The 20360-nt window shown below is 47.3% G+C and overlaps 1 long non-coding RNA gene across 1 annotated transcript in view; it reads right to left on the reverse strand.

Annotated features, from left to right (window-relative positions):
• Positions 1-401: 401 nt before the first annotated feature.
• LOC307212789 overlaps positions 402-20360 on the reverse strand; it is a 29373-nt gene continuing 9414 nt past the window's right edge. The window contains exons 2-3 of the long non-coding RNA XR_013837218.1: positions 7863-7871; positions 402-1054 (exon numbers count right to left, since the gene is read on the reverse strand). This is a non-coding gene — a long non-coding RNA (uncharacterized lncRNA). The remainder of the gene's footprint in view (positions 1055-7862; positions 7872-20360) is intronic.

Consider the following 20360-nt stretch of genomic DNA (forward strand, 5'->3'; position numbering starts at 1 on the left):
CAGCTTCTGCAGCTATCGTTAGTTTAAATTCCCTTAATGTGGCTTTGGAGCATGTGTTAGACTTTAGACTTTAGAGTATTGATCTAAGAAAAAATAACTGTGGCCTAATCAGTGCTGCATTTCAGCTCTTTAGCTTCATGTAGTTTACAAAGCTGTTGTGCATTTGATTTGTTATGGCCTCGCCGTATTATATTACAGAGTGAGACACAAGGCCATAACAAACCAAATACACAAGTGTGTGTGTATAATTCTAGAAAAAAGGCAGTAGGATGTAATGTCGATATCTGATTATGTTTATTAGTTATTTTTCTGCAGTCCACTTTTGCTGCTCAATGTGGTTAATCCAGTGTTCTGGATACTGTTAGACTACAATTCCCACCACTCCTGACAACTGGCCATGTTTTCTGGGGCTGATGGGAGTTGTATTCCTGCAGCATGTGAATGGCCACCCCTCCGTCGCTGCTGTACATGATGAAGATGCCTCATTAGAGCAGGAAGCAGAATTGCAAATGAAATGTACACCCAAATTACTTCCGCGGGCCTGTCTGTCATCTAAAAAGAGCACATATTATTCATGTGGCTGAAGTGCACCATCTATTTGAGTCAATATCTGGGTCTCATTCAGGAAACTCTGAAAACACTCTAATGGATAATGGAAACATTTTGTTTTGCAGGCACTTTCCCATCCTTGGTCATTTGTGTATTTATGCCTCAGCTCTGTTGAAGCATTTTATTTTCACATCTAAAAAAGATCATTTCAGGGTTGAGCAGACACAGCATATTCAGCCGCAGCTGGAATACATCTGCTACAGTTCATTCTTTGGAAAGTTTATGAAAAGGTCTTGAAATATGAATGGGTCTTCTGAAGGCGGAGATCAAATGAGAAATGTTAAATAAAGGGTCTGATCTGGTTGAATAGGTAAATGATAAAATATTTCGTTTTGTTGTTGCTCCTGGGAACTTGTTAGCCCAGTTCTCAAACTCCAGTAGCAGTGCAACAAGTGAAGAGTTCCCAGTTCTCTGTCTCTGCCGCTACAGGAGAAAGCGTGTTCTCCTTCAGGGAGAGCACGTGTTGCGGTGGGGTCTACTGAGCCACCCCTTTGTTGCTGGGTAAGTTCTCCAAGATGGCCGGGGGGCATTGATTGGATTGCCGAGTTGCTGGGGCAAAAGTTATGTTGCAATTTTGGTGGGAGGGGTAAAAGGTTTAAATACTCTGCACACAGCCTTGTACTTTCTCTTTTGCTGCGTGCAACGGATCACCTGGAGCACTTGGACCGTCTGGAGGACAGTGGAGTGATCTTCTCATTGTCTCATTGTCTGGTTACATTTCTTTATTTTCCCCTTCTTTTTAATCTTCTCTAGTCCCTTAATTAATTTAATTCCCCTTTTTTCCCCTGTTTGATTTCTCACCCCACCCCTTACCCTGCCCTGTGGGAAGATTCTCCCTGTACCTGTGAGCGCTGCCTGGGCATAATCCTCCTTGGCTTGCCTTTCCCAGTAGGGAGAGAGCCCCCATTCGGGGCTTTCTTTTGCAAAAAGGTTTTCCCCATTTTTGCCTGTTTAACTGTGGGGCTAGTCAGGGCTGTTCCCAGCTTACTTGGAATCACTTTCATTTATAGTATCCCCATAGGTTGGCTTTATTTTGGGTGATTGCTGTGCTGTTGGCCAAATTTTAATCTAGCCTTTGGCTGGAGCACTATTTTGAGTTCCTTTATTTAATATTGCAATGAGACAAAAAGGCAGAGAGCAGACGCAGGGAGGCTTTCACGGCCTGCTCGGCCTGCACATATCATTCAAGCCTAAGCCTGCTACAGTTAGCAGTACAATACATTCCCAGCTTACCTGGGATCACTTTCATTTATAGTATCCTCATAGGTTGGCTTTATTTTGGGTGGGTGCAGTGCTGTTGGCTGGATTTTAATCTAGCCTTGGGCGGGAGCACTATATTGAGTTCCTTTAATATTGCAATGAGACAAAAAAGGCAGAGAGCAGAAGCAGGGAGGCCTTCACCGCCTGCTCGGCCTGCACATATCTTTCAAGCCTTAGCTTGCTACAGTTAGCAGTACAGTAAATTGTTAAGTCTCTGTGACATGTGACTCATTCTCTCTATTAAGAATGTATCTGTTTGTTTGCAGGCTCACTTGTTGCTAATGTATATCTTAGGCAGACAGAGTGGAGCCAGAGGCTCTCTGTGCCTCCAATGAGCACTCTTTGTATGCTCTTTAACTATGCTGTTTCTGAACAAGTTTATTTTCTTCAAGTTTGTTTTTCCCTGATAGTGGCGACTGCCATTTTAGAGATGAGCCATTGTGGCTTAGTGGCTAGAGTACAGGATTAGGACCTGGGAGACAGGGTTCATATCCCCCACTTAGCCCTTGTTATAACAAAGCAAAACAAGCTGCTCCTTTTGGACTATTTTGTTGCTGGGTAGTTTGGCCCATTTGTGATATTGCTCCCCCCCCCCAAAAAAAAAAAAAACAACTTTGGGTTTCTTGAGGGGGTGCTTCCCTCTAAAGGGCAAACAGGGGTACCTGGACAGGCGGTGGGCTGCCTCGAGTTTGTTATCTCATTGGAAACATTTATGTCTGGCCTGGCAGGTGATCCTAGGGCTTGGCCCGCTTGGCCCTAGAATTTGATGGCCTCTGGCAGCGTTTCTGGCCTGAATAGTGTCCCCATGTGGTGCACAAAGCATTAGTTTCACCTGTTCCTCACATTGGTTAGGTTTTTTCCTTTTGCAGACTATGACAGGGCCTTTGCAGATGCCTCCAGAGCTTGCCTCTCCTGCAGAGGATGACTTGCTGATGCCCCAGATGCCTTCTTCCAGAAGGAAGGTCTTCAGAGGCAGGAAAAAGCAGAGCAGGGATGATGCTTACACCTCCTTGCAGGTAAATCACCACTGGGCTCTGATGATGACTCAGACATCACCTTGGACCTCTCCAGGGGTCAGGGTGAGGCTGTTCCAGGTCTTTAGGGATCATCCTGGATAGCTCAGCTGGTCAGCGTATGGTGCCGGTAATGCCTAGGTTGCAGGATTGGTCCCTGTATGGGACAGCTGCATGCTCCCTCATCACTCTACCCGGACACTGAGGTCCAGCGCCGAGGGCCTTTCTGGTGGTTCCCTCACTGTGAGAAGCCAAGTTACAGGGAACCAGTTGGAGGGCCTTCTCGGAAGTGACACCTGCCCTGTGGTACACCCTCCCACCAGATGTCTACTACCAGACTTTTAGAAGACATCTAAAATAGCCCTGTTTAGGGAAGCTTTTACTGTTCCTTCCAACCCCACTATTCTATAAGTGGTAATTCACTATGATGGGAATGTTAGACGCAGGGCTGCCATCATCCCCTTAGCTCGCTAGGATCACAGGGACAGGGACATGTGGACCACTTGCGCAGCTCCACATTTCAAATGGAAATTCCCTGAGCAATAGAACCGGAAGCTGGTATGCAGGAAGCTGGCCCGGTGGCAGCTTTGTTGGGACTTCTTTAGGGTTTCTGGCCAGTGTTGGCCCTGTAAATTTACACATCATGGTGGCAACACAAGGCAGGGCATCTTGCCCAAGCGGGGGCTGGCAAGCAATAACTCAATACCTCTTGCCCATATTTCCGTAAAAATATCGCCCTTGAAAGTCTGGCTAAAAGGTTATCTAGATGGGTCAGTAGCTTTGTGCTTGTGGGAAGGGTTTTTCCCAAGGTTTGGGATTCCTCTGGCTTTTCAGCCAGTGGCTCAGAATACAGCAACTCAAAAGCCAGTTAGAGAGCTACCTGTGGTAGCCAGAAAGAAGGTTAGGAAGCAGCTTGCATTGGGACGTATGGTGGGATCCCCTTGATTCTCCTTCTAGTCCCGATTTTCATTTATCCCCATTGGGGATCGTCCCAAAGAAAGCCCCATATAATTCCATCTGATCCATATTTATCGCATCCCAAGGGCACCTCAGTGAATGATGCTATCCCTCCGGAATTGTTCCGTGAAATATGCATCTTTGGATCAGGCAGTTGAGCTTACCAACAAATTGGAGGAGGTGCTTTGTTGGCATTATGCGATATTGAATCGGCTGTTAGGCTACTGCCGGTTCACCCTCAAGATTTTAAGTAGTTAGGCTTTAATTGGATGGTCCTTATATTGATAAGGCGATGCCAGTGGTTGCTCAATAGGCTGTGCAGCACTTGAGTCCTTTAGTGGCTTTCTGGATTGTACATTGCGAGTCAAGACTCGTTTAACTGGGGGTATCGTTATGTGGATTGTTTTACTGGCTGGTTCATGTGACACCAGCCTCTGCTTAGCTTACTAGATGCCCCTTTATTCCCTGAGGAGCTGGGTGTTCTGTTGGCAATGGAGGACAGTGGGTCCTACTGCCCCTTTTAATGTATTTGGGGGCTAGCTGGATACCGTTGCTCAAACTTCTGCTTGCCTGTGGAAAAGCTGTTTGCCTTGAAGGATGTTATTCTTGTAGTGCTTCCTCTGAAGCAAGTGTTGCTTTGTCAGATCCTATCATTCCTAGGTCAGTTAAATTTTGCATGCAGGGTGGTTGCTCCAGGCTGCCCCTTCCATTCCTGCTTGGCCAGGTGGTCTCATGGCCCGGGGTTCCTTCATCATCATGTACAGTGGCCTTGAGCCTGGCAGGGCAAGGCAATCACATGTAACCTAACTTTTTGCGAGTTTTCCCCATTGTAGTGTCAGCGCACATCTGGACTGAGGAGTTTAGAGACCGTCGGGTCTGTCTTGGTCTGATAACCAGGCAGTGTGAGAGTCCTGGCAAAACAGTCCTCATGCTCTGGCAGAGTCTTCGCACTGCTTAAGGTTTAATATTGTGTTTCTGCTCGCTTTATTTCGGGATCATCTAATGTTTTTGCGGTTGCTCTATCCCGTTTTTTCAGTTGGAGAGCTTCAGATCCTGGGCTCTGGACACCCAGCTATAGCTGGATTTTTCTGGAGCTCCTGTGGCACTTGGCAACAATTAATAATTATGAGAAGGCCTGGACTGATTTCTTAAAATTTAGCTGGCAGTCCTCGGCCATTCAGAGGAACCTGCCCCCATCCTCTGAGCAGGACCTGCAGTAATTCGCCCACCTGCTGCAGATCGGATGCAGTGTTAAAACTATCAGACTTCAGTCCGCTGCAATGTCTGCTAGAGTAAAGCTTTAATTTTTCAGAGACCCTTCAAAAAGTGTGTCGTGCGCAGGGTCTCGGAAGGTTGGAATAAGCTCCAACCTTCACAGGACAGCAGGCAGGAAGCCGGTCAATCTTTGACCTATGCAGTATCCGCAACAAGTTAAGACTTGTCGGCTGGTTCAAGATCAAGACGAGACTTATTTCAGTATTCCATTGTAATTTTGGTGTACTGAGGGTTGGGGAAATTGTGTTGGAGCCAGCACGGGGCTGAAAGTTTGGAGGCTTATTGCCTCAGGACTTTTCCTTATCTGCTTTGGAGCTTGTCATAAGTGTCTGGAGCTCTGAGTCAGACCTAGTGAGCAGGGTTGCCACCATCAGGCTTCCAGTCGCAGGTGAGGTGGGCCCTTGCCCTGTTATTGGATACCGGAAATATTTGGCTTTTCATTCCCCTGGGGGCTGGCTCGATCCTAGAGCACAGAAATGGGTTCCAGTTCGACGGGCATCTAATTGCTCACGTCGTGCGCCAGTTATTGCAGCCTGTGGCTTGCCTACCGCTGAACACGCCTCATTCCTTCCAAATAGGTGCTGCTGCAAAGGCTGCGCACTGGGGCCTGTTAGTAGACAGGATTGTGAATACGGGTCATTGGAAGTATGATGCTGACAAAGGTTATCTCAGGAAGCATCGCCAATGATGCCTGTCTGTTATTCCTTTTATTTTCCCCTCATAGGAGCAGCTGTGCGCATTTGGATTGTCGGCCACAGCATCATGCACTGAGCTGGCAAGCACCCTGACGAGTCTGGACTGGGGGCGCCATCTTGGCCTTCCTGCCCATGTTTCTAGCTCCAGTCCGCATTTGGATTGTGGGGCACAGCATCGTTTACTGGGCTGGCATCAGAGCGAGGCAGTCTGGAAGGGGACCGGATCTTGGCTTCCCACAGCACGTACAGGTGTAGTGGATATCCAGACGGGGAATGTGGTGGAGTGAATTCATCCCACTAATTAAGCGGAGGGTGCTTTCACATGGTCCCCCTTTGGCGATTATAGTGCAGTTGGGGAAGAATGATATGGCAAAGGTTGATTGCTCCACTTTGCGCTCCACAATTCAAAGAGACTTGGGGGAGTTGGTGACCTTAATACCTACCGTTAAAATATTTTGGTCACAATTGCTGCAAAGGAGCAATTGGCAGGGCATTTCTCAACCCAAGGCTGCTGAAAGGGCCAGGAAGCGCATTAATTCCGCAGTGAGCAAGAGGGTAACGGAATTGGGTGGTTTGGTGATTTACCACCAGGATATTACCTTCAAGGCTCTGGCCCTTTACCGCAATGATGGGGTACATCTTTCCGAGCTGGGGAATGATGTCTGGTTGGATGCGGTAATTGAAGGGTTGAAGAATGGGTTGGGATTGTGAGTGGTTGGCGGCGAGCGTAAAGGGCTCGATTGGCGGTTAGGCATTGGTTATAAATCTGGTGGAGGAGGGGTTAGGATAGGCTGGGCCTACCCCTCCATGGAGGGGTTCAGGATAGGCTGGGCCTGCCCCTCCATGGTTGCTGCGGAAAGGGAATTCCGTTAAAGGAATCCTGGGGCTTGCCATCTTTTCGTCCAATCCCTGGAATGGGACTAGGGCCGGCAAGCCTTCGGGGAGCAGGCGGGTGAGAGTTGAGGGTCTGTGTCTCAGCTCCAATTCTTCCCCGACTTGCTTTCCCCCGCACTGTCTTTCGGTGGTGCCCGGAAGTCAGTTCTGTCCCCAGGCGGGGGGACAGATAGTCTTAACCAATGCCTAAACAACCACTCACAGTTTGTATTTTAATAAAGTTGTGGCCAAAATCATGCCAAAAATCTTAAACAAAAATTACGTGTCCGTTGTGAGTTATTTTGGGGGGTGGATTGGGGACCTCAACACGCAAAGCGTGTTCTCCTTCAGGGAGAGCACGTGTTGCGGTGGGGTCTACTGAGCCACCCCTTTGTTGCTGGGTAAGTTCTCCAAGATGGCCGGGGGGCATTGATTGGATTGCCGAGTTGCTGGGGCAAAAGTTATGTTGCAATTTTGGTGGGAGGGGTAAAAGGTTTAAATACTCTGCACACAGCCTTGTACTTTCTCTTTTGCTGCGTGCAACGGATCACCCGCCCACCCGCCCTAGAATAAGGGGTTTGTTGCGTTGACCTTGCTATGCCTGTCATGGGGTCGTCTGCCTGGTAGGAATTTTTCCACCTGGCAAATTGGCTGGCTGGGTGGTTTTTGCCTACTGCGTAGCAAATCGTCACAACTTGTAAGGTTGTGGTTAGGCATTGGTTATAAATCTGGTGGAGGAGGGGTTAGGATAGGCTGGGCCTACCCCTCCATGGAGGGGTTCAGGATAGGCTGGGCCTGCCCCTCCATGGTTGCTGCGGAAAGGGAATTCCGTTAAAGGAATCCTGGGGCTTGCCATCTTTTCGTCCAATCCCTGGAATGGGACTAGGGCCGGCAAGCCTTCGGGGAGCAGGCGGGTGAGAGTTGAGGGTCTGTGTCTCAGCTCCAATTCTTCCCCGACTTGCTTTCCCCCGCACTGTCTTTCGGTGGTGCCCGGAAGTCAGTTCTGTCCCCAGGCGGGGGGACAGATAGTCTTAACCAATGCCTAAACAACCACTCACAGTTTGTATTTTAATAAAGTTGTGGCCAAAATCATGCCAAAAATCTTAAACAAAAATCACGTGTCCGTTGTGAGTTATTTTGGGGGGTGGATTGGGGACCTCAACACGCAAATACTCATCACATAACTTCCCTACAAACAAATAAGAAAGGATGGTCATTATAGACCGAATGTAATCTAATTTTGTATAACCTTTGTGCAAGCAAATCAGGAAGAACACTCAATGAACAAGTCATCTAGAGGACCCTAAGTTAAGTCCCATTGATTTCAATGTGTGTACACCAAGTATGATTGATTCTGGGTTTGACCCATAATGTTTATTCATCAGCATTTCCTTCAATATTACATTCTTATAATTAAATGAAGATTCAGTAATAAAAGCCTACAGACGCCTAGTGAGCCCAACCCTATTAGCTATATTTTAGCAACCATCCTAATGTTGCTAAGTCCAATTAACTTTTTGGGAAGGGGCATTAAAAAAACCAAAAAACCTGGTAGTTCAACAATGTTTTGGAGGTGCATTAGCTTTGATGGCTTTCCTGCTGACTTTTGCAATGATAAAAATTGTGATCAAGCAGTAGGTAGACGATGGATCAGGACATAATAATGCTTCTGTTCATGCCTTTCCCTGTCTTCACGATGCAAAACATCCCAGTGCTTCAGCGTGACGAGGAGAGAAAGAAAATATTTTCATAATCTTACAAGTGTTTACAATCTGCCTTACAAATCAAAGTAATATGGTAATAAACAGATAAGCAAAATAACACATGGTTGTTAAATGAAGTCTCTTTTTTTTCTCGTGGGAGATGGAGCGAGGGAGGACTTTGTTGAATATACCATTCTGAGATTATCTCTCTCTTTTTTATTATTAAGGCTTTAAAAATGCTTACCTTCTGCAGTTGGACAATTTATTGATAAATAATTTAGACCACATCTTAGCAGCTCCTCTCCATGTGCAACAATATTATCTGATTTAATTATGTCTCCATAGCAAAATAATAATAATAAAAGAAATCCACTCCTAGCATGATTCAAAAATATGCTGTTTTATGAATAGTTCAGTAGATAACCTTTGAATATAGATAGTGCAGATTTCAGAATTTCAGGCCCTACACAAGTACATACACCCTACAACTTGTTTCTAGGCTCTTATCTGTCATTCCAGTCATACACTGATCTGCACAGTGATTAAGTGATGTTGCCGGAGCTCCCAATTAGCTGGTATGAAATGCAAATTTATCCCACCTTCACTGATGAGTTACAAACAGGGATGAATGGCTAGGTGTCCTTCTTGCCCCTGTCACTTTTGAATTTGTTAATTTACAAGTCTGTCCATCTTGTTTCCAGTTTAAATTGCATTTTTTGTCTTATTTTAAAAAGCACTAAATACACTACTTACAGTTTTAAGATTTGGTCCTATGGAGTAGCCCTCTTTTTTATAATAGCATATATAGATGTATTGTTGGTCCCATGGGCATTTGGGACTCCATTTTCCATGTAACCTTAGTAGATCCCAGCAGCAGCCAGGCTTTTCAGAAGCTTGCAAGACCTATTATTTGCTTATAGAGACCTTAAATGCACCCTGAATTAATACTATAAGTATGCAAGGAAATGTCCATGGAGGCGCAGGTTAATTTTGCAACCTGGGCGACTGTCTACCAGCTCCATCTGGTACTCTAGCTGAAACCCTACCTACCCTGTCTCACCAGAGTGGTACATGTTCTGGTTATCTCCCACTTGGACTACTGCAACGTGCTCTATATGGAGCTACGTTTGAAGGTGACCCAGAAACTACAACTAATCCAGAATGCGGAAGCTAGACTGGTGACTGGGAGCAGCCGCCAGAACCATATAACTGTTGGGATTCAGAACTTACTGGGTTAAGTTTGTTCTGAGTGTGCCTCCCATTCTCTGACGTTTGAAAGGAGGGAGGAGCTCTACTTGTTGTTCTCTCTGTGTCTCTGAGAGAGGACGCCATGAATGCTAGCAGTCCAGGAGAATTTGGGAAATGCTGAGCTGTAAATATTTGCTGCAATAAAGAACTGATGAATTTGTGACACACAGTGCTTGGTGTGTTTGGATCTGAAGCAGACTGCGACAGTTTTGATCCGCTGTGTTTTTACTCTGCTAGACGAAACCGGAGAAGAAGAAGGTCTGCAGCTGGGAAGCGTGCCGGACCACTGGGGCTAATTGGGGCCATAAAGCAATTAGCTGGCCAGTGCAATTAAGATCTTATCAGATCTTCACAGGTTATGGAGGACCTAATTACCGCTAATAAAACTGTTGCTAAGAGTCTGCCGGTGAGCTTTGAAGTTTGAAGTCAGCTTGGCAATAGCTGGAAGACGCTACTGAAGCGGCAGAGGTCTGCGTTCTGTGTTTTGCCTGCTGCAGAGAGGCAAGAGTTGCTGAGGCAGAGAGCTGAGAAAGCAGCTGAGGAATCGGGTGCCGGAGAGCTGACTGGTGAAACGTGAGTACAGCAGCTGGGGCCCCGGGAAAGAGGAGAGAATGGCAGACAGCCAGGTCTTTGAGGACGTTCCGCTTGAAAAGCTCACTTTAAGAGGTTGGGCAACCTGGTCCAGAAGAGTAAGGGGTTGGTTTCTGGTTACTGGGCTTTGGGATGCAAGCCAGAAAGAACCACGTCCCCTGAATCCAGGTCCTGAAGGGACAGACATTACAGGCTTTGAGGCTGCGTTGCCTGAAGAAAGCCAGCAGAGAATGCAAAGAGAGCTTGCTATGCTAAAAGCATGCGTACATGCATCGCTTTTGCCCAGTTTGGAGGGCGTAAAGTCAGCAAGGGCTGCCTGGGAGGTGCTGAGAAGTTTGTGTGAAACTTCAGCAGGAGGCCAGGCCCCTGGAGGAGTCATGCAGAGCCTGGAGATGGCTGTAGCCCCAGTCCCTGAGGTGCAAGTCGGGGGGGCTGAGAATTCCAAAGGCAAGTTTCAAAAGTTTTCCACTGTGAGTGCTGAAGTGAAACGCAGTTTCAGCGAGGGCAGGGCTGGCACAGAGTGCTCTTCCGGAAGAAGGGGGGCCAGGCCAGCTGAAAGGAGCCCTGGCCAGTATTTTTCCACTGGGGATCGTCGTCGTCAGCCAAAGTCTGGGAAGCGGCGTAGAGCTAGGCGCTTCAAGGTCGGCCACCTGGACAAAGTGAAGATAAGGCCTAAAGAGTCGCGTGGGAACGCAGAGGCCAGGCCGGTCTCCAAGGCAACGGAGGAGGCTACTTCTACGGAAGCTGCCAAGGTCCTGAGCAAGGGGGAGTTGGTTGCCAAGACAACCAGACAGAACTGCTGCAGAAGCCCAAAGAGAGGGGGCGGCGGGACGTTTGTTGCCAGTATGGCTTTGTTTGAGGACAGCTCTGAGGGACACACTGATTTTCGTTTTGTAATCGACTCAGGAGCTAACTGCAACCTGATCTCAGAGACCCCTGCAGTCGAGATGTGGAATTGCAAGGCAATTCCGGCTGGGAAAACTGTTCAGTTTGCAAGTGGGGAAAAGAAAAATGTGAATAACATTGCAAATGTATTGTTTTCTGTTTTGCAGGAGCAGATGGAAGTTTGCATTGTGCCAGGAGTGCAACACTGTATTTTATCTGTGCCTTATTTGTTGAAAAAGGGGTTTAAGGTTTGCTTTGAACACGATGTTTGTACAATCTACAAAGGAGGGAAGCAACTGGTCAGAGTTGCAAAGGGGCAGAATGATCTCTTCATTCTTAAAACGTCTCTGGAGGGTGAGGGGAAGGTTGAGAAAGCACAAGCCCTGCGTGCTACAGTTCCCACTCATGTTTCATGTTCTTGTGTGTGGCATAAGAAGACAGCGCATGCCTGTCTTGAAGAACTACAGGTGCTACCTGAGGTTTCCAAAGGCTGTAAAATTGAGGAATGTGCAAGAGTCCTAGATTGTCAGGCTTGCAGACAGGCAAAGGTAAGAGGGTGCAGTTACCCCAGGGTGGAGAGGGTAACCACAAAACCTTTTGATCTTGTGCACATAGATCTGTTGGGTCCCATGAAGGAACCAAGTTTGGGAGGGGCCAGGTTTCTGCTGACACTGCAGGATGATTTTTCGCAGAACACCTGGACACATGGTCTCAAGTCCAAGGAAGATGCAGCACAGCTGATTAGACGTTGGATTGAGGAGGTGGAACTAAGGTTCTCCACCAGAGTCAGGGAAATTGCTAGTGACAGAGGCGCACAGTTTACTGGGTCTGCTTTGCAGAAGTTCTTTCACAAGAAAGGGATAAGTCACACAGTGACTTCTCCTCAACAGAGGGGGGTGGCAGAGCTCAGAAGTGAGGCTCTGGTTAAAGCTGCACAGGTGATGCTGTCAGATTCTGGGTTATCTCCAAGGTTTTGGATGGAGGCAGTTAAATATGTGAGCTTCACCTGGAATAGGTCCTACAATTCAGTGGTAGGAGACACACCGTTTTTCATGCTTCACGGGAGGAAGCCGCAGGTACATTTCCTCCGTGAGTTCGGATCAACGGCCTTGCTGCCGGTGCCTGAAGCTTTGCGAGGGCCAGGTGAACCCAAGTTCCAGAAAATGATCTTCTGTGGGTATGAGCCAACGGCTCGTGCATGGAGGTTTGCATATCCGTCGGGTGATCAGAGTAAGCTGCTGATCAGTAAACATGCTGAGTTCTGTAAGCAGGAGGAAAGGTCAAAGACCCCTGCCAGATGCGATATTCTTTCAGAATGTCTTTCCGATTCAGAGCAGGAAGGTTCTGATGAGGAGGAAGGAGAGCCAGGGGCTGAGTCTGCTGATGACGATCAGCTCACTGACCAAAGTCAGGAGCAGGATGGGGCATCTCCGCAAGTTGTAAAAAGGGAGCCCAAGAGTGAGCCTAGTTCTCCTGTGAAGGTAATTCCAAGGGTTCGAAGACGTGTTAAGTCAGAGGGGGAATCCCAGGATGCAGAGGACACACCTGCGGAACACAGTGAGTCAGAGGAAATGCCTGAGTTTGTGCCCAGGAGGTCCAGTCGCACAACGAAGGGAATTCCACCTGAGAGGTATCAGGCCACAGGTGCGTGGGTGAGTTTCGCACAGTGCGAATCTGAGAGTTGTGAGGATGTTCCACAGATGCCTGACAGGAACGCCAGGAGAGGGCGCAAGGCATTGGGGAAGGGATTGATCTCACAGAGGTCTGCAAAGGTACATCCACAGGTCTTGTCAGGAATGGAGGCAAGAGGGGGTGTTGGGATTCAGAACTTACTGGGTTAAGTTTGTTCTGAGTGTGCCTCCCATTCTCTGACGTTTGAAAGGAGGGAGGAGCTCTACTTGTTGTTCTCTCTGTGTCTCTGAGAGAGGACGCCATGAATGCTAGCAGTCCAGGAGAATTTGGGAAATGCTGAGCTGTAAATATTTGCTGCAATAAAGAACTGATGAATTTGTGACACACAGTGCTTGGTGTGTTTGGATCTGAAGCAGACTGCGACAGTTTTGATCCGCTGTGTTTTTACTCTGCTAGACGAAACCGGAGAAGAAGAAGGTCTGCAGCTGGGAAGCGTGCCGGACCACTGGGGCTAATTGGGGCCATAAAGCAATTAGCTGGCCAGTGCAATTAAGATCTTATCAGATCTTAACAATAACATCAGTCCTAAAGGATCTACACTGGTTCTTGGTATGTTTTTGAACACAGTTCAAAATGTTGGTGCTGATCTTTAAAGCCCTAAAAGGCCCTAACCCTGTATACTTGAAGAAGCATCTCCACCTCCACCGTTCAGCCCAGATACTGAGCTCCAGCTCCGAGAGCCTTCTGGCAGTGGCAGAGCTTCATGCTCTGCCACCAGGGGGCGGAAAGCAGGTGGGGGCGGGGCTGGCACATGTCCCAGGAGTGGGGCACGGGTCCTGGGGGGGTGATGCACCACCCGCAGGGGTGTGGCGTACGTCATGGGAGGTGGCACACCATCTGTGGGGGCGTGAAGCCCAGCCCGGGCGGGGGGGGGAGCCGCAATGGCACCCCATCGGGATCATGCTGCCAGGGGCGGTGCACTCCCCCCGCATTCCTCTTCCTCCGCCAGTGCCTTCTGGGAGTTTCCTCACCATGAGATGTGAAACTACAGGAAACCAGGCAGAGGACCTTCTCAGTAATGGCACCTACCCTGTAGAACACCCTCCCATCAGATGTCAAAGAGATAAACAACTATTTGACTTTTAGAAGACATCTGAAGACAGCCCTGTTCAAGGAAGTTTTTGATGGCTGATGTTTTATTTTGTTTTTAATATTTTGTTGAGAGCTGCCCAAAGTGGTGGGAACAACCCAGTCAGATGGGTGGCATAGAAATACCACCACCACTAATAATAATAATAATAATAATAATAATAATACTAAAAAATCAAATTTATATCTGCACATTAATCCAGAAAATGCAGAACCAAGTCAGTTCACTCCAAAATACGGAGTTATTGAATTCCTCGCACATCCCTAGCTACTTAGCAAGTGACATTCCTTGCAAAAGTTCAGAACATAAAAGCGAGATGTTAGGCAACTTCTTGTGTCGTCAGTGTAAAGCAGTCCAGATGCACAAAGGCGAAGCCTTGAAGGTGCATGTACAGAAAGAAGATTAAACTTCATACCCGTATTGCAATTTTCATTGGTTTCTTTGAAACGGCGTCAGCTACAAAGACATCAAATGACAGGTGTGTTTCACACCAACTTCTTCCTCCCGCTGAAGCTCTCTTTGATTTTTGTGAACTACTTGACCAGACCCTTAGGACTAAGGAGGCTTTTGTTTGGTGTGTATCTTGTCTATTTAGGTCAACACTCTACTGGGTAATCCTTTGAAAGTGGTGCAGCTTCACTTCCTAGCCTCACCTTTGACCTCTCACACCACACAGCCCTAAAAATCCATACACAGATATCGGCAAATCCTAGGTGTGCTCCCACACCTTGAAGAGTCCTGTGTGAACAGGGCTCCTGGTTGTATTAATAACCTATGTAAATCCAGCTGTGCATGGCAGTCAAGTGCCATGTGATGCAGAGTGAAGCAAATTCCTCTGGCGGCACATCTGGACCCTCTGGGAGGGCTGTGCATCCACCCACTGCTGTCTCTGCTGCCGTCGCTTCTCTCCCCCCCCCCCCCCCCGCTGTGCCCCTGCTGTCTTGTCACCTTGCCTTATATGAACAGCAGCCCAACAAACATCAAAGGAGCTGCAGCATGTTTGTTTACATGGAATACACATTCTTTACTGGTATTGTAAATGAACGAGCCATCTCCCTTCCCTGCGGTGTGTGCTTCATGTGAGCGGGGGGAGAGGGGCTACAGGGCGGCATGTATTGGAGTTATGCTCATGTCATAGACTGGCTGGCTGCAGAAGAGGGGTGGGAGCCAACAGCTGGGGAAACCCCAAGGGAAGAGGGCTCAGAGCCAGGGGGTTGGCGGTGGGGGTGACAATGAATGGTCAGAGGGAGAAGAGGAGGAAGACAGGGAGGAGGAGGTGTTGGAAGGTGAAGAGGTAACAGGGTTCTGTGGGCAGGGATAGTCTGTGGCAGAGAGACGTTCCAAATCAGGGGCAGAAGAGGAGGCTGGCTGTTGAAGATGCCAGGGAGTCTCCCCCTCCTGCTGCAACCAGCTCCCCTCATCCTTGATCTCACAGGTCCAGAAGTGGTATGAAGAGGTGGAGCAGAGACAGATAAGGCAATGAAGTCTCAGATTGCTTGGGAGGGATCCAGGGGAAGAGGAAAATTAGAGACCCTCAGCCCCCACAACTGCCTCATAGGGGCAAAATCTACCAGGAAGAGTTGTTGTGCTCACTAGACCTGGCCTTCTGAGCTGTCTTCTTTCTTTGAATAAAGAGTTAACTTCACTGACGCCGTGTGATTTATTCCTGACCTCCACTCCTGACAGCGTAGAAGTCTGGTTTTGTACTTTTTTTTCAGATAAAGCGAAGTTTCTTCCAGACCATCACCTCCAGTTCTCCTCGGGTGCCAAAATGTCTTGGTAGGCTTTGCTTTCATTTCTCTCAACACGTGGCCATCCAGGTGAAGGGGAGGGGTGCATACAACATCAGGGCCAGCAGATGCAGTCACACACCCAGTCCATGCATTTTCGCAATCCGTAACAGGCCTTTGTTTCTTGCAGACATTGCACATGGTTGCTTGAGATCCTGCATTGTGACCTGACCCTTCTCTTGTCCCAGGGTATGTTTCCATTGGTGTTGGGGGGGGGAGTTGAATTTCCCAAGAAGCTTTCCACAATGACCAGTGTTGGGAACTACAGTTCTCATGTGTCAATGTGGTAAAGTGTGGACCATCTTGGCTGTGAGTTCTGGAAGTCCTGCTTCTTGCCTTACAGGCCTTTTTCCACCTTGCCTGGGAGGGCCGGGCCCTGACTGACTCCGACTACAAAAGCTGAGGCTGCTGAATAGACTCTTGGGCTGTGTTCTTGTTCGCAGGGGTTTGTTGCTGTTGATTTTTTGTGTCATGATTTTGGATCTTGTGATTTGTGTGGCGGTTGTTCAGTTTGGTTGTGTCCTTTTTGATGTTTTATTTGTTTATGACCACTTTTGTTAAGTTTCAAAATCCTGAGTTGTTGCTGTTTTGTATGCTACAAGCTGCTTTGAGCATTGCTTTCACTTTGGAAAGGCGGCACACAAATAAAATTATTGACAGATTGATGTGTGTAGTGACAGCAGCACGAAAGCGCCAACATTAAGACCTAGGAGAAAGCTCTTGGAAAGACACGAGCTTGTTTCTGAGCACTCACAGAAAAAGCTGGCAATTACTAATTATATTCTGGAACAAGTAGAGGGGAACTTACCTATCACTAATGATGATGAATGAGAAGGGGTAGATTCAGACAACATGTTAGTGGACCATTCACTGGATGATTTTATCTCCCTGTTTGAGAGTTTCAGCCTGCCAGAGCGAGCTACTCTTAAGGAGATGAAAAGTGAGTCACTTATCTATTTCTAGAGCACCCACATTAACTAAGCATTGTAGAGAAATCAAAATAAGACACATAAAGGAAGTCGAGTGGAGGGAGAAGGAAGAAGAGGGAGAACAATTTGTCAGTACCAGAACAAAGAGGCGAGTTGTTAACAGGCTGTTACATACAGAAGGCCTCTTTAGCCTTCTTGCTCAGAGGGAGGTGGCAATGAGCTACCGAAAGCCCTTAGTCCCCTAGCTGGAAGCAGAAGCCACGGTGACCTTCCCTTAGAAATGGGGAGAAATTTGATTCAGTTTCCTGACCTTACAAATAATTCACATTTTCTATAACAGCATGAGAACTAAAGGAAACAAAGCAATCCTTTGAAATTGACTCCAAATTCTACAATGCAGATCTCCAGCCAAGCAATGGAGAGGGGAGGGGGATATACTTGGGTAAAATGTGCAGAAAAGTGCATGTTAGACACAAAAATGCATGATATTAAGGGAAACTTCTTTGCACAGGGCACATGTCCCGCCCCAGGGGCCTAATCAGCTTGCTCCGCCACTGCATGCAGCTGTATTGAGGCAACACCGACTGTTGAAATTTTGTGCTCCCTAATAATTTTGTGCCTGGGGCAACTGCCCCTGTGGCTCCCCCATGCTACACCACTTGCTGGATGTGTTTCCAGGGACACAAGTGGCATGCCTCTCATTTTCCTACCGCATTTGCATTTTTTAGTTGTGTGTTTTCCTCCTTCCAGAGCTGAACATGCATCTGGTATAGCAGATGTTCCACTGGAGTAGCAACAGGAGTGTGCCCCTAGTCCCTGCAAAATATGAGTATACAACTGCTCTTTCAAGCAGTGGTGCTATACTGTATTTAGAGTTCAATATACCACATTATATCCTTTGAATCAAGAGTTTGCTTTGAAGAGGTCATATTCTGTGTAGCCTATGCAAATGTTTAGTCCCAGTGTTTCCTTCTTGGCCCTATCAGGCTTCAGCACATTTGTAGCACCTGAATGAGGTGTCATGTCTGAAGCTTTTGAAGGCAAAGCATTATAAAGAACTTACTCATTCCATTTAATGCCCATAACAAAAGCCAATGGCAGGTGGAGTTCACATTTGCTTTGCTTACTTAACTATCATCACATTTCAATACGGAATAAGCCAAAACTGGTAAAAGACTCACACACACATATATATCCCTCCTATAGGCAGAAGCTGTGAAAGAGTTACAAAAATAGCTACAACAGCAAGTTTCTGTGAGTAACCTTTCTGATCTATTAAGTGGAACAAAAGGTTCATAGGAATATTTTTAAATGCTTGGAAATGGGGAAAAGGGAGAGAGGGACAAAATCTGTGGTGGGTGCAAATGCTGTCGTCCTTTCTGTTTGCAGATAGCAGGGTCCTGAAAGCTTCTGAGCTTCAGTGAACAAAAGGGTGGAGATGAGAGAGGGTCTTTCCTTCCTTCCTTCTCACTTCCTTTCCTAAGCTGCTGCTTAGCAGTGACTGAAGGGAGTGGCATAGGATAGGCAAGGCCAGACCAAAAGAGGTCCTCATCCCAGCTCATCTGCCTCAGTGACCATTTAGCTTCATGGCTCCTCCTCCTAACGCATCAAGTGGTGCTGAAAGATACATCATAAGTGTGTAGGGTTCAAGATACTGAGTGTCCCAATAAGAGGACTTGAGGGATTTGACCTGCAGTGCTTTCATTTGCTCCAAGGCCTAGTGTTAGAACCACAGCACTGACCGTGATTCCTGTCCCAGGCTCTAGCTGTAGCCTTTCTTAATGGTGGCAGCAGAAGAGTTTCAGTTTCTCAGAATGCTCCAGAGCAATGCTAGTGTAATAAACAAAAATCTGCCCTTATTCCCTTATGGGGGACACATGAGCCCTTACTGTTGGTTTCTGCTCTCTTCACTGTGCAGCGAAAGTGCTTGTCACGAGACAGGTGTTTACATTCCACAGTCAATTGCTGTTGGGTTTTCTCACGGGAAAGGGAGACTGGATGTGACGTACACTGGTTTCCTGTTTTTCACTGTTCTTTGCAGTTCAGTGTCTGTTGTTCTCTCCGTGCTTTAGAGGAGAGAGGATGCTTTTCTCTGCTCCGGAAGAGGCAAGATGTTTTTCTGTAACCTACCAGCTTTGAAATGTAAATAAAGCAATATAGAGCATGTTGGCACGTATTCCTCATCATTCCGCTGTGCACGGGCTACTGCAAATTATCAACATTCCGGTTATCGGCCCAGAAAGATGCAGTCATCTGAATGCCGGCAAAAGGATCGGAATGCAGAAGGACGGATCGGACGCTATCTCTGCGCGTCAAAATGATTGATGAGGTATGTGCTACTGCTCCGGGCAGCCTGCCAGCTTCTAATTAATGGCTTTATGGCTGGACTTTGAACTCTTAAAGCAGTTTGCCGGGCTCAGGCAAAGGATCAAGTTCCTATGCTGGGGAAATCGAAAGTAACTTATAAAAGTGCTCTTGGAGTAAAGCAGCTGCAGAAAGTAGTGACGCAGCACTATTTAAGGCAGCAGAGAGAAAGCACTTTTGAACTTGCCTTTGGAATGAGGCTTGAAGCAGCACAGACACAGCTTGAATAAAGCAGCTTGATTTAAAGCAGCAGAGATGATGCAGAAGGCTAATGCCAGAGTCATGATGGCTAGCTGCAGAAGGCTGGCTGAGGCAAGTGGGGAATCTGAAGCCAATCAGCCACATGCTCAGCTCAGAGTAGCCTGTGATACTGCCATGATTCAAAATGAAGCAGATTGCCAGGGTGATAGCTGCATGGGTAAGGGGGAGACTTCACAGACGTCATCCCAGAGTGCAGTGGAACCACCAGATGGCGCCAAAGCTTTGAAGGCAGTGAAATGCTACTCGTGTGGACGTCTAGGCCATATGAAGAGGGAATGCAAATATCCCAGGGCCAAAACAGAGCAGGGCAGCGAAAGCTCATCGCGTGGAAAAGGCCGAGGCAGAGGCAAAGGTCCAGTGTCCAGGACAACGCAGCCCAAGGCAATGGTCTCATGCTTCACTCCAAAAGTTGCAGAGGTCCAGAAGACGTCTAGATCTTTCTTCGTTGTTGATTCAGCGGCGACCCATCACATGTGCAACGATAAGCGACTGTTCGTGTCTTTTACACCGCAGGAAGGTGCGATTCACCAGGCGGATGACCACACAATCCCCAGTAAAGGCTACGGAACTGTTGTTCTTCACAGTTTGGACTTATCGATACAGAATGTACTTTATGTGCCGGATGCCAAACATAATCTGCTCAGCGTTGGACAGCTGAATGAGCGGAAAATTGACGTTTCCTTTAAGAACAAAAGGTGCATCATCACAAAGAAAAATGATTATGTATTGTATGCTGAATATGTTGATCGTTTGTATGTTTTGTATTATGATGATGTTGTGCAGGATGACACTTGTTGATTGCAGGTTCTAACAAAAGTTTGCATGCAGAATGTATTCATGATTTTCTTCGAAAATTTGGTCATTTGCATTTTGAGGCAGTATCTAAAATGCCTGCCTTGGTTGAAGGTATGACTATTAAACCCTGCAGGTACCACATGAAGTGCAAGGCATGCGCAGCAAACAAGGTGAAAATGGCTGCAAAAGGTAAGGTGTCTAGTAGGCAAGCTACAGAACCATACCAAATTGTTCATGCTGATTTGGTTGGACCACTAGCGCCCTCTTTGGGTGGAAATAGGTACTTCATGGTTCTCATTGATGCATTTTCCAGGTATATTTATGTGTACA

This window comes from Podarcis cretensis, assembly GCF_951804945.1.
Source record: "Podarcis cretensis genome assembly, chromosome: 3".
Lineage (NCBI taxonomy): Eukaryota > Metazoa > Chordata > Lepidosauria > Squamata > Lacertidae > Podarcis > Podarcis cretensis.